Consider the following 13,577-nt stretch of genomic DNA (forward strand, 5'->3'; position numbering starts at 1 on the left):
CCCAGAGAGATATTCTGATCAAGAGGGTAGAGTTAGAATAAGTTATAATGGTTTTTTGTGTGAAGAAATCCTTTTGTGTGCAATCTTCAAGAGAGATATATGAAGTTTGTCTTTGGGTGGGTTTTCTTCTTTATATAAACCACATAATTATTAGGAATTTTTCTTGAGAGCATTCGATGAGCTTTTCTTCATTTGGTGGGTGACATTTTGTTGTGAGAATAGTGATTATTGTCTGGAAGAACCAAAACGTTCTTCAATTTGTAATCTTCTTCTATATAGTGATACGCATCATCATCACCTGTGGATGTATCCCTATTTGTGAAGGTGAACCACGTATGAATCTTGTCTTGTGGTGTGTTTATTTTCATCTTTATTCTTATCTTTTTGTTATTTGGATTTACCATCATTGTGTGTATATTTGTTTGGGTCACTTCTACAAAACAGATTGGTAGGAGAGGTTTCCGTTGCTAGCCAACAAATTGATATAAGAAGCTTCCGTTGTGCCCAACACAATAAATATCAATAATAACTCAGCAATCTCAAATGTAGTAATACAATATATATAACTAATAAAATATTAATTTGTTTTGTTCGATTCTGACAAGTATTTCAGTTATTCATATTAGGTGGTGCATGTAGTGTATAAGTTATTAACTTTAACCTTCTTGTTAAAATGATTTTATTTATGTTTTATAATATACAAATGGTGTGTGTCGTGTGTCGTGCCAATGCACCAAAGTTGCAAAAGAAGTGTGTAGTGTGGTCAAGTTTAAATTTAGAAATTGTCACTACCACTTCTAACTAAAAATATAGCTAGAGTGAGTAGGGATCGTCCCAAGGGAAATGAGGTGTATTTGTGCCTAGAAATTAATGTCGGATTAGTAGGTCAAGTGATCAAAGATGGTTGGTGATTGATTAAATAATTAAAATGCAATTAAAAACAATGCGAGTAAATAGCAATCTACAAAATAGGGAAAAGGTATAGAAGAGAGGTCTTGGGGCTTAGAGTTACCACTAAGCTTCACTTCACCAAACACTAGCAATTACACATTAATAGGGAAATTTAAGTTGTAACTTGTGTGTGTGTGACACTAATTAAAGCTAAGCATGGATGGCAAATAAGTATAGATTGTTTAGCCAATTTTAATGAATAGCACAACCTATCAAATGAGACTAATATCCATTCAATTAAACTATAATTAATGCACACACAAATATCTAGAGACATACACTCTTTGCATGCATAAGTATGGAACATCAAGAAACAAGAATAGATTGTCCACCTACTTAAGAAATTAAAGCAATTACACTACAACTAGGCCAAAGACATGAAATTTAAACTAATACTAGAGATGTGGTACAATCCATCAAGAAACAAGTGTAAACCATCAAATAAATCACAAGAGTGTTCAATTAAGCACCATGCCTTTACCATCACTAGATTAACATCATCAACACACATAAACATACATCAATTTTATTAAATCTAAAGACAAAAACATAAACATCAATTCTAGCATACATAGACATATAAATAGAGCCAAATGATCAATTGAAAGCATTAATTCATACAAATCAAGTAGAATTCATAAGATCTATATTTATTCATAGTCAAAACATCTATTACAACTAAAATCCCCAAAAATACACAAAAGCTAGGTTTGAAAAGCAAGTCTATGGGCTATCTCTAGCCCCAAGAGAAGGATTTAGTCACTTATTGTAGTGGTCATGGAACCCTCAAGGGCTAGCTTGGAGGTCAGCATCATTATCTTCATATTTACTTTCTTCCTAAAACCCTAGTTCTAAAGAAAGGAAATATTTTTTTCTATATTTGGTAATCTCTATCTATCTTCCTATGATACCATATTGTTCAATAAATCAATTACATACTCCTTTGAGTAAGGACTAAGTCAGAATTACAGCCTATGATTGGAGGAAATTCGTTAGGTAGAAATCGGCACACTCGGGAATTGGACAGCTCACTATCAGCAGGCATTTCGATCGATTAAAGATTCTCGATCGATCCAACACTTACCTTCGATCGATCAAAGCTGACGTGGCTTCAAAATATCTTCCAGACCTTATCTAATTTGTTGAGCTGGCTCTGCCTTATCTCGATCGATTGTAGACCTCTTCGATCGATCAGGACTTCCCTTCGATCGATCGAAGCTCCTCCAATGCATTTTCTTAGCTTCTTTCCAATTTTGCTCCTTCTCCAAAATTGAGTTAAATGGCTCTTGTTAGCTTATTTGAACTTTATTAACCTGAAATAGGCAAAAACATAAATAAGTATCTAAGACATGAAAGTAAGATAGATGAATGGATTAAAATATTCTAACTTAGGTGTTAAAATGCGTCACATTTGAGCACTTATTACACCCCCAAACTTAGATATTGCTAGTCCCTAGCAGTGAACTACAAGGAAAATAAAGAGATAAGCAACTAAGCAATTATGACTAGAAAGCAATAAAAAGATAGCGCCACTTTCATAGGGAACATGATTGCATTTAGTGCATGCAACAAACCTTTTAAACCCCTAGGTTACCCCTAGTGGACGAGTGAAGTCTCGTGAGGGTTTCCATAAATGCTACCCACAAGCATTGAGATCTTTCTCACTAAAGAGGTACCAATATACAAAACAAGTATTGGGAGAAAACTTCCTCAAGTATGCAATTTTTCAACCATTTCCAAGCAATCTCCCAAAATCTCAACATCAAACAAGGAAGTATGGTCCTCCACACATCAAGAAAATGATCATGCAAATCAAAACAATTCTAGAATCCTTTTTGAGTGAACCGGCATCAAATATGTTACTGTCTAAGCCAACTAAAGAAATGATCACATCCTTACCCTCAAATTAGCACACAAATCTAGTACCGATCATCAAAACAAAGAGTGGACCTTTTATTAAAGTTTATTCAACTAGGTGAGCTTTTTTTTTTTTTTTAAAAAAAAAAAAAAAAACTATTTTAGAGGATCAAAGATGGAAGCATGGTACAATGTGGTGATCTATTAAGCTTTCTAATGATCCATGAGGTCGAGCGTTAGGTCAATGACTCCCAAACCAGACAGCTTTAGGGCATTAGGTGTTTAAACAACACTAAGGACTTACAAGCTCAAATCAACTAGGCTATAAGTTAAAATCACCTCCATCTAATCATTTCCCACTTCTTACCTTTTGGGAGAAATCCTTACTTTTTTATTTGTTTTTGCAACTTTTTTTTTTTTTTTTTTCAATTATTAACCTAGAGTTTGGCCCTCCACCTTTCAGCACGAGAAATTCAGTGCTTGATGAGGCTAGAATCCCGACTACTCAATGAAAAGGGATTGTTATCCATTTTTGTCAAGATGAAAGCTTTCAATGCATTACTAGCTCAATTGGGATATAACCAAATCAATAATCAACAAAGCATGTACTCCACAAATGAATGCTAGTGTGCGCCTGTGCTTGTGTAGAACTCTAGAGTGAACTCAAAACATTCACAAAATCAGGATGATATGGACCACAAATGCAAGCAAGATATCAATCTTTCGAAAAATTTATTCCTAAATAGCATCCACAAAGCATACAAGGAGTATTGGACTCTCAAGTCAAGCAATTTTTAAATTCTAAGTATCATGGTCCTCAAAAGATCAAAATCATAGCTCAAATGGATCCCAAATCTCAATTATGCAATTAAGTCTCAAACTTAAGTAGAATGCAACAAAGTCACCTTATCCCCAAACTTAAACCACACATTGTCCTCAATGTACAATGAGAACAATGGAAAAGATGGAAAGAATATACCATGGTGGTAAAGACATGAAGCCCGATAGTGATCCATTGGAAAAGAGTGCACCCCCAAACTTGGAATCAACAACCTACTTGAATAACCACACTAGCAAATTCACATCAAATATCAAATGGGATAAGATAAGTAAATCAAGCATTCTAAGGTAATATAGCACAAGATGAAATAGAGATATGAGATCAAGCCCAATAGAAAATATGAAAGTAGCATGACTACACATAAGGGCACAATGGTGAATTTTTTATATTTTTCATTTAATGAAAGCAAGTATATACAAAATGCAAGAAAATCAAAGAATAAAATGCATGAACAAAATACAAAAAGAAAAATAAAGAAGGTAAAATGCAATGAAAGAATATGTACAATGAAAGAAATGAAAAATAAAAAGTAAGAAAGGATGCAAGAATTAAATAAAGGAAAATGAAAATAAAAACTCTTTTTTTTATTTTTACTTTTTAGACATAACAAGTATGTACACACACAAAAAATAAAACAAATAAACACGCAAGGAATGAAAATGTAAGGAAATAAAGAATACAACAAATTTTTTTTTTCTTTTTTTTATGAACAGTGCTCGATCGATCAAAAAGGGGCTCGATCGATCAAAAAGCTTGTAGAATGATGCCCTAGGAACAAAAATTTCCGACGCAATTCTGATTGATCGAAAGTATTTTTTATCGATTGAGACCATTTTCGATCGATCGGAATAAGCATTGATCGATCGAAAAAGTCTCCGATCGATTGAACTAGGCGCAGCCTGGGCACAAAATGCTGAATTTTGAAAAAATTTCAAAGGCAGAAATTTTTCTAAGGCCGCAAAATACATGAATATGGTCTAAAAACCTGATTTTTTTACAATGAAATGGAATGGAACATATCTAGACGACGCAAGAAATGAAAAACAAAAAGAAATGTGGAAAGAATAGAGTTGTGAAACTCTACGAATGCTAGTGTTTAACTTTTCTAGCAAGACATTGGGTCGACTCACTAGTCGAACGAATCAAAAACCGGATATGAAACATCCTTTTTGACCCTCTTTTCCATTTTCTCATTTAATGTCTCACTTACAACAATATACACATCCTCTAAAAGAATAACTTGAAAAGAAATTATGAAAGATGCAATTTATTTCTTTTCATCCACGGCCTTGAAAATAAAATCAATAATGAGTGGCCTTACACTTGGCAAGGCAAAGTCTTTCAAAGACTCAATTGGATTAATAGGAATTGCACTCTCTTCATCCCTTTTTTCTTCCTTAATAATCACTATCTCTTCACCTTCCAAGTTAGTTAAGGAGTCCATTAGAGAGTTCACTTCACTTTTGGAGCTTTCAAGGTCAAAACCACAATTTTTATACATTTCAAAAAGGCATGTCTCAAGAGGGTCTTTAGAGATAATAGAAGGAAAGCCCTCTTCAACAAGTTCCTCCTCCTCATCTTCGACCTCTATAGTGGTCAACATCTCCTCACTCTCTAAAGTATCAAAAGCTGGGATAAAATCATAATCAAAATAAGGAAAGTCCTCATTAATCATGTTGTGCTCTATTGAATTAGCCATTGGTGAATCATTAACTCCTCAAATTGCTCACTTGCTACTTCTTCCTCTTCACTCTCATCATCCTTATCAACAAAATTGAAGTTCTTGCCATTTTTCCATTTGCCTCTTCCTCCTCCTCTTGACGAGAAAGAGTACTTGCAATTTGCTCAACTTGAGCTTCAAGCTTGGGTAAGATTTGAGAATGAGAATTAATATCTTTAATTTGTGAATTAAGCCCATCAAGTAGAGCTAACATTTTTTCTTAAAACTGGGGTGAATAAGGTGATGGAGGTGGTTCTTCATAAAATGGTGGGGGAGGGTAATAGTCACAAGGAGGATTAAAAGAGTGATTAAGTCCGTAATAAGATGATGCATGAAATGAATTGGACTCAATCTCATAAGGATAAAAATATGATGGAGGAGCATAAGGTAAAGGAATGTAATTTCCCCCCAAACTTGGATCAAACAATTCCTTCATTCACAATTAAAATCCAAATGCAAGAAAATATTGGCCTCCACAAGGGCCGATGCTTGGACTTAAAATAAAGCAATGAAATTAGCCTCAACAAGGGCTATCACAAGCATGTAAAGAAGTGCATAATTAAAATACAAGAGTTCCAAGAATTGCTGACAAAGGTCCTTAAGCAATTTCAAATTTTAATGTTAACTTTAAGCTCCAATAATTGGTTCAAATTCCAAAGTTTGCCTTTCTTGTAGTCAAGTACCTAGTTGACAAATAATATCAAGAATGAGAAACGAATATACAATGAAAAATAAAATAAAAATAGAAGCAATCAAATGAACACTATTGTCTAATCTAATTTTAACAAAACCATTAATCCCTGGCAACAGCGCCAAAACTTAGTGTGTGTCGTGCCAATGCACCAAAGTTGCAAAAAAAGTGTGTAATAAATTTAGAAATTGCCACTACCACTTTAACTAAAAATATAGCTAGAGTGTGTAGGGATCGTCCCAACGGAAAGGAGGTGTATTTGTGTTTGAAAATTAATGTCGGATTAGTAGGTCAAGTGATCAAAGATGGTTGGTGATTGATTTAGTAACTAAAATGCAATTAAAAACAATGCGAGTAAATAGCAATCTAGAAAATAGGAAAAAGATATAAGAGAGAGCTGTTGCGGCTTAGAGTCACCACTAAGCTTCACTTCACCAAACACTAATAATTGCACATTAATAGGGAAATTTAAGTTGTAACTTGTGTGTGTGTGACAGTAATTAAAACTAAGCATGGATGGCAAATAAGTATAGATTGTCTAGCCAATTTTAATGAATAGCACAACCTATCAAATGAGACCAATATCTATTCAATTAAACCACAATTAATGCACACATAAATATCTAGAGACATACACTCTTTACATTCACAAGTATGAAACATCAAGAAACAAAAATGGATTGTCCACCTACCTAAGAAATTAAAGCAATTACACTACAACTAGGCTAGAGACATGAAATTTAAACTAATTAAATTAGAGAAGTGGTACAATCCATCAAGAAACAAGTGTGAACCATCAAATAAATCACAAGAGTGTTCAATTAAGTACCATGCCTTGCCCATCACTAGATTAACATTATCAACACACATAGACATGCATCAATTTTATTAAATCTAGGGACAAAAACATGAACATCAATTCTAGCATACATAGACATATGAATAGAGCCAAATGATCAATTGAAAGTATTAATCCATACAAATCAAGTAGAAATCACAAGATCTATATTTATTTATAGTCAAAACATTTATTACAACTAAAATCCCCAAAAATACACAAAAGCTAGGTTTGAAAAGCAAGCCTATGGGCTATCTCTAGCCCCAAGAGAAGGATTTAGCCACTTCTTGTAGTGGTCATGGAACCCTCAATGGCTAGCTTAGAGGTTGGCATCATCATCTTCATCCTTACTTTCTTCCCAAAACCCTAGTTCTAGAGAGAGGAAATATTTTTTTTTATATTTGGTAATCTCTATCTATCTTCCTATGATACCATATTGTTCAATAAATCAATTACATACTCCTTTGAGTAAGGACCAAGTCAGAATTACAGCCTATGATTGGAGGAAATTCGTTAGGTAGAAATCGATGCGCTCGGGAATTAGACAGCTCACTGTCTGCAGGCATTTCGATCGATTGAAGATTCTCGATCGATTCAACACTTAACTTCGATCGATCGAAGCTGATGTGGCTTCAAAATATCTTTCAGGCCTTATCCACTTTGCTGAGCTGGCATCGCCTTATCTCGATCGACATCAATTTTATTAAATCTAGAGATAAAAACATGAACATCAATGCTAGCTATATAAACATATAAATAGAACCAAATGATCAATGGAAAGCATTAATTCATACAAATCAAGTAGAAATCACAACATCTATATTTTTTCATGGTCAAAACATCTATTACAACTAAAATTCCAAAAATACACAAAAGCTAGGTTTGAGAAACAAACCTAGGGACTATCTCTAGCCCCAAGAGAAGGATTTAGCCATTCATTGCAGTGGTCATGGAACCTTCAAGGGCTAGCTTGGTTCATCCTTGTTTTCTTCCCAAAACCCTAGTTTTAGAGAAAGGAAACATTTTTTCTATATTTGGTAATCTCTATCTATCTTTCTATGATACCATATTGTTCAATAAATCAATTACATACTCCTTTGAGTACGGACCAAGTCAGAATTACAGCTTACGATTAGAGGAAATTCACAGCTACACAAGTTAGGTAGAAATCAGCGCGCTCGAAAATTAGACAGCTCACTACCAACAGGCATTTTGATCGATCGAAGATTTTCGATCGATCCAACACTTAACTTCGATCGATCGAAGCTAACGTGGCTTCAAAGTATCTTCCAGGCCTTATCCAATTGGCTGAGCTGGCATCACCTTATGTCAATCGATTGTAGACCTCTTCGATAGATCGGGACTTCCCTTCGATTGATCGAAGCTCCTCTGGTGCATTTTCTTGGTTTCTTTCCAACTTTACTCCTTAGCTCCAAAATTGAGTTAAATGGCTCTTGTTAGCCTGTTTGAACCTTGTTAACCTGAAATAGGTAAAAACACAAATAAGTATCTAAGACATAAAAGTAAGATAGATGAATGAACTAAAATACCCTATCTTAGGTGCTAAAATGCGTCACATTTGAGCACTTATCAACAAATGTTGCAAAAAATTTCAAAATTAAAATGGCAAAACACATGGTGATGTACAAATACATAACCAGATGTTGTTAAAAAAAGGTTAGTTAGTATTTAATAAGATAAGATTAAACACCAAACATATGATAAAATGGTTTACTACTTGATTATATATATATATATAACTTAATCACACTCAATCATCTTTCTTTTAGATTGAGACAAGAGACCATGGTTACGTCAAGCGAAATCAAGTAGATTTTTACCAACAAATCAAAAAAATATAATTTGTATAACCAAGTACATTAAAACTTGTTTTGAGTAGGGGTGGCAATTTAAGCCCAAACCTATTAAACAGTTCAAGTACGTTCACTAAAATTAAATCATTTGGGTATTCAAATTTAAGTGTGTGGGTCAATAATAGGTAAAAAGTGGGTACCCATTGAGGTCCGACTACCAATCTACTAGTTCACCCATATGGCGGAAGAATTCGGTAAATACTAAATACTAATTGTAACAGGTCGATTGCTTATTTTTCAACCCATAAGTTAAGCTAGTACTACCTACTCACTCTTATAAGTTCAAGATTCTCCCTAGCCATATATGATGCAGGACAAGATCTCGTTACATAAGAAGATCATCTCCAAGTACTTCATGCATAACTCGTAACAAATAAAACATAAAATCACAATCTTGTTTCTATTATCCTTATCGTCCTCCTACTCTATCAAAATAATAAAATCACATTAACTTTCCTTATTCTAAATCTATCCATATTCCTCTACATCAACAATTATCGTCCTCATTCTCAATCTCAGGTCCTTCTGACGTCTACTAAGGGTGTGTTTGATTGCATGGAATTAGAGTTTTAGAATTGAAATTTGTGAAATTTTAGAAAAATAATTAAGAAAATTGAACCAACATTTTATTAAATTTCATCAATTTTAATTCCAAAATTTCAATTCCATGCAACCGAACACAAACTAAATTTTTTGATCCGTCTAATCTACACACAATCATACCATGTAAAAGAAATGCTAATCAACAATTGATGAACTTGATGTTAGTGTGACCATCAGTTACAAGAATGAAACAAGTATCAAATGATCAAATACTTTGAGGTAGAGAACCAACACATTAATCATGGTAATTATTTTCTCATTACTTTTAGTCCACACCATAATTACTGTGAGATATATATATATATATATATATATATATATATATATATATATATTGGGGAGATTGTGAAAAATATATATTTTGTAATTGGCTAATTTCATTGTCAAAACAAGTCCGTTCGAGTTGTAATATTTTGGTTCAAAATTTTAATATTGAAGATCAGATGTGGATTTGAAGAAGTTCAAATGTCCATACTTTAATACACTCCAGGATAATGAGAACAATGTTTTAGAAAGGTATTTGAGTGTGTGAGAACACTTAGGAAGTTTTGAAAGTTTAAAATAGGAAGTTCACATTCTGTCCATTGGAACTGTTAGCCAAATCAAGGAACAGGTAACCAAATAGAAGAATTCTCTTCTGACCATTGGGAACCAGTAGCCAAATCTAGTACTGGTAGCCAACTTCTAATCACGAAGAGAATTCTTTTCTGCCCATTTTGAACCAGTAGCTAAAATCTAGTACCGGTTCAAGGCTTCAGATCTGCTTAAGTAACTTCAGTTTCCTGATCTGTTTTGATTCCTTTTTGGTCTAGGCTTCCTTCCAAAATCCTATGCACGAAATTAACTTGTTTTCTAAGTATAATTAGGTTTTTAAAAGTCTATAAAAACATGTTTTCTCAATTAGGATTTCACGGCTTTTTGCATACAAAATTCAGATTTAATTGAGAGCCATCTTTGTGAGATTTTATTCAGAAAAATCAATGTGATTTTTCTGATTTTATTTTTTAGAACACACACATAAACACAAGAGCGATTTAGTAGTGTTGTTCTCTATCTCATCAGAATTGAAGCATAATTGAAGATTCAGAAATTTCGAAAAGCATAATTCATTCATTCTTCATCAAATTCAGATCTTAAAGAAAATGAGTGAAGCAATTACACTTTAAAAGAGTCAAAGCATTCGTAGAGTGTTGTTTGATCTACCTGCAACTCTTCTACATAGATCAAGAGTAAGCTTGAGGTCTAGAGGTTTTTGGACGGGAGAGTAGCAAAGCCAGGGATTGTCAGCGAATGGTTTTTGGTAGAACGATAGGGTGTAAGTCTGAATCAAAGTTCAGTGTACTTTGCTTCAAACATAGTTGATCGTTTGGCTCTAGACTGCACAGTCCACTAGGTTTTCCCACAACAATTGGTCTATTTTACCAATTGAGGTTTTCTCGCTAAAAATCCTAGTGTCATCTCTCAAACTTAATTTACTTTAATTGCATTTATTTTTGCTTTGTGGTTTGATTTTAGTTTTATTTCGATAAAATTAAAATAAGTAAAAATTGAATAAAGGAGTAAGTAAAATTCATTCACCACTCATCTAGATTATTTATCCATATTATATTCCACAACATTCTGCTGCGTACAAATTCACAGTTTCATCCAACAAAACTAACGATAGAAGCTCAAATACATTATATTCAAGTGGATTCTTGTCTAATGCATGAGTTAATTATGAAATTGCAGCATAAAAAAAGCATTAATCATGATTACAATCAATAATGAAAAACACCAATGTAATCAACAATGTTCTTTTCAAGTACAATTTACTAACTTTTAAAGAACTATAGATAACCAAGGATGCAAAAATGCATGGGATATAACATCGTTCTTTTGGGTACAATGTTATGCCAGCTTGTTTGCGGGGAGGTTGCGACATGCGACACGTAAGTACTCTATACTACGATCAATACTCTGCATGGTGTCTCACGAGTGCAGTTGAGTTCTAAAGTCTTCCGCATTTGTATAGGGAAGTATGGTGTGTTATAGAGACATGAAAGATTCTAAAATATTGGAGAGTTCGTATAGATTTGTAGAGTGTAGATATTTTCTTTTAAAAGTAGGAAGTTATCTATGATTATAGATATGTAAGATATTTATGTAGCAGTTTTAGAGGGTAGATCTTAGTCACTAATTGTAATGCATCTTAACCTTAACCATCCACTAGAAGAGGATAACCATATATATGAGTGAAAGTTTTATTGGTAATATCAACCTCTTAATGAATTATTAAGAAAATAAGAACAGAAATACAAATATAGAGTATTACAAATATCCAAAGAGGAACTCGATATGAACACTGATAAGGCAAGTCGCCATTAAGAAATGAACATGTGTTCCCAGTTATTTTATTTATTTTCTTTAATGCCATGAAGTCTCCTAGACTTATTTGATAATCAATAAATCACAAAATTTATTTATTGAATTACAATTAGTTGAATATAAGAACTCTAATTTTTCTTCTCATATACAATTGTGAAGTATACAAAATATTCCTAAATTTTTTTGTTTCTATTCTATGTTATAATCAATGTCAAATATATTTATTTTTTACTTTTTAAATTAAGAACTGAGTAGAGGAATAAAGCTCTTGTAGGATGCAAATCTAATTCCTTCAATTCCTTATACCCAAATCTCTATATGACTTGAAGAAAAGTCCCTATAGCTTCAGCGTTGTGATATTCTTTTACAGATTATCTCAATTTTTTTTTTTTTTTTTTTTTTTTTCGAACGGAGGTTTGTCTTTCATATTGTCTTTGTTTCAACTCTTTCATATTTGGGTGGATGTTTTGCATGGTGCTAGAAATGAGGAAGAGCACGGAGATGAAGAAGTTGAATTTATTATTGTAAACCTAAGACCTCGACATCGAAGTGTTTTTTTTTTTTTTTTTTTTTTTTTCGAATTTTTAGTGCTTATATGACTCCAACTCTGGTTTTGTAAATATTGACTTGCTTGAAGGCGAGAAAGTTTGGTGTACTTCAACTAATATGTAGTGCTGGTTTGCTGATCTTGCTTTGTGGATAACTTCTATTTATTATTTATTTTACTTCAATTCATATATATTGTCAGAGAATGAACACGTAAGTGTGAAGCATGAATTTTTTTCTTCTATTTAATAATTTAATATGCATTACTAAACATGTTTTTTACTTTTTTTTTTAATAATTTGGTTTTTAGCATTAGATTTTTTTTATTAAAAAAAAAAAGTTCAAAATTAAGGAAAAAGTTAAAGGGACAGCATGTAAAATAAAAACTCTACCTTCGTCTACATTTATTTTCCTTACTATTTTTCAGGGCAGTCAAACAAGGGGGAAAAAAATTGATTTTCTTTATTTGTGTTGTTCCTTCTCTTTTTTTTTTTTTTTTTTTTTTTTCAATGCATTATTAAGTTGAATTATCCACCTGAACATTTTGTAAGCCTGCTAACCTTGACACGGTTCCCGACATCTATAATCTCGTGAATATACATTTTGATGTTGGGAACCGTGTCAAGGTTAGGAGGTTGACATATCTCAATTATGCTAAAGACAATCTCAAGCCAATATTACTTTTACTAATGCTAAATTTAATTCATTAGAATCCAAATAATTATGACATTTGCAGAACAAACGAAGTAGGACAAAAAAACACAAAAACTTTCAACCCAAAGACAACTGTTGTAAAATTTCTAGCCCCCAGTTAATTTTATATATATATATATATATAACTTTGAACCCAAAGACAACTGAGACAACTGTTGTAAAATTTCTAGCCCCCAGTTAATTATATATATATATATATATATATATATATATATATAACTTTCAACCCAAAGATAACTGTTGTAAAATGCTAATATATATATATATATATATATATAATTAAGATCAATACTTGCCTCCCACAGGTGAGGAGGAACCTCCTCCAAACCACTGTAGGTTGTTTATTCCAAAACCTAGCTCTCTAGTGTATAAACAATACTATAAAACAAGATGAATATAAAGAGAGAACAAAATTTTGAACTATAATGTAGCAGATATCCGTGACAGTTGTGAACAACAAGAACGAGCATAGAGAAACAATCCTTAGCTTCTTTGTTGATACTGCAGCACATAAATGAGACACGCATGGAATTTCGTTTTTTCATAGCATTTTTGTTGAGACTGCAGAAAATAAA

Source organism: Cornus florida, unplaced genomic scaffold, assembly GCF_030987335.1.
Source record: "Cornus florida cultivar Cherokee Brave unplaced genomic scaffold, ASM3098733v1 CherokeeBrave_3.0.0_Hap2_Chr10, whole genome shotgun sequence".
NCBI classification, from domain to species: Eukaryota; Viridiplantae; Streptophyta; class Magnoliopsida; order Cornales; family Cornaceae; genus Cornus; species Cornus florida.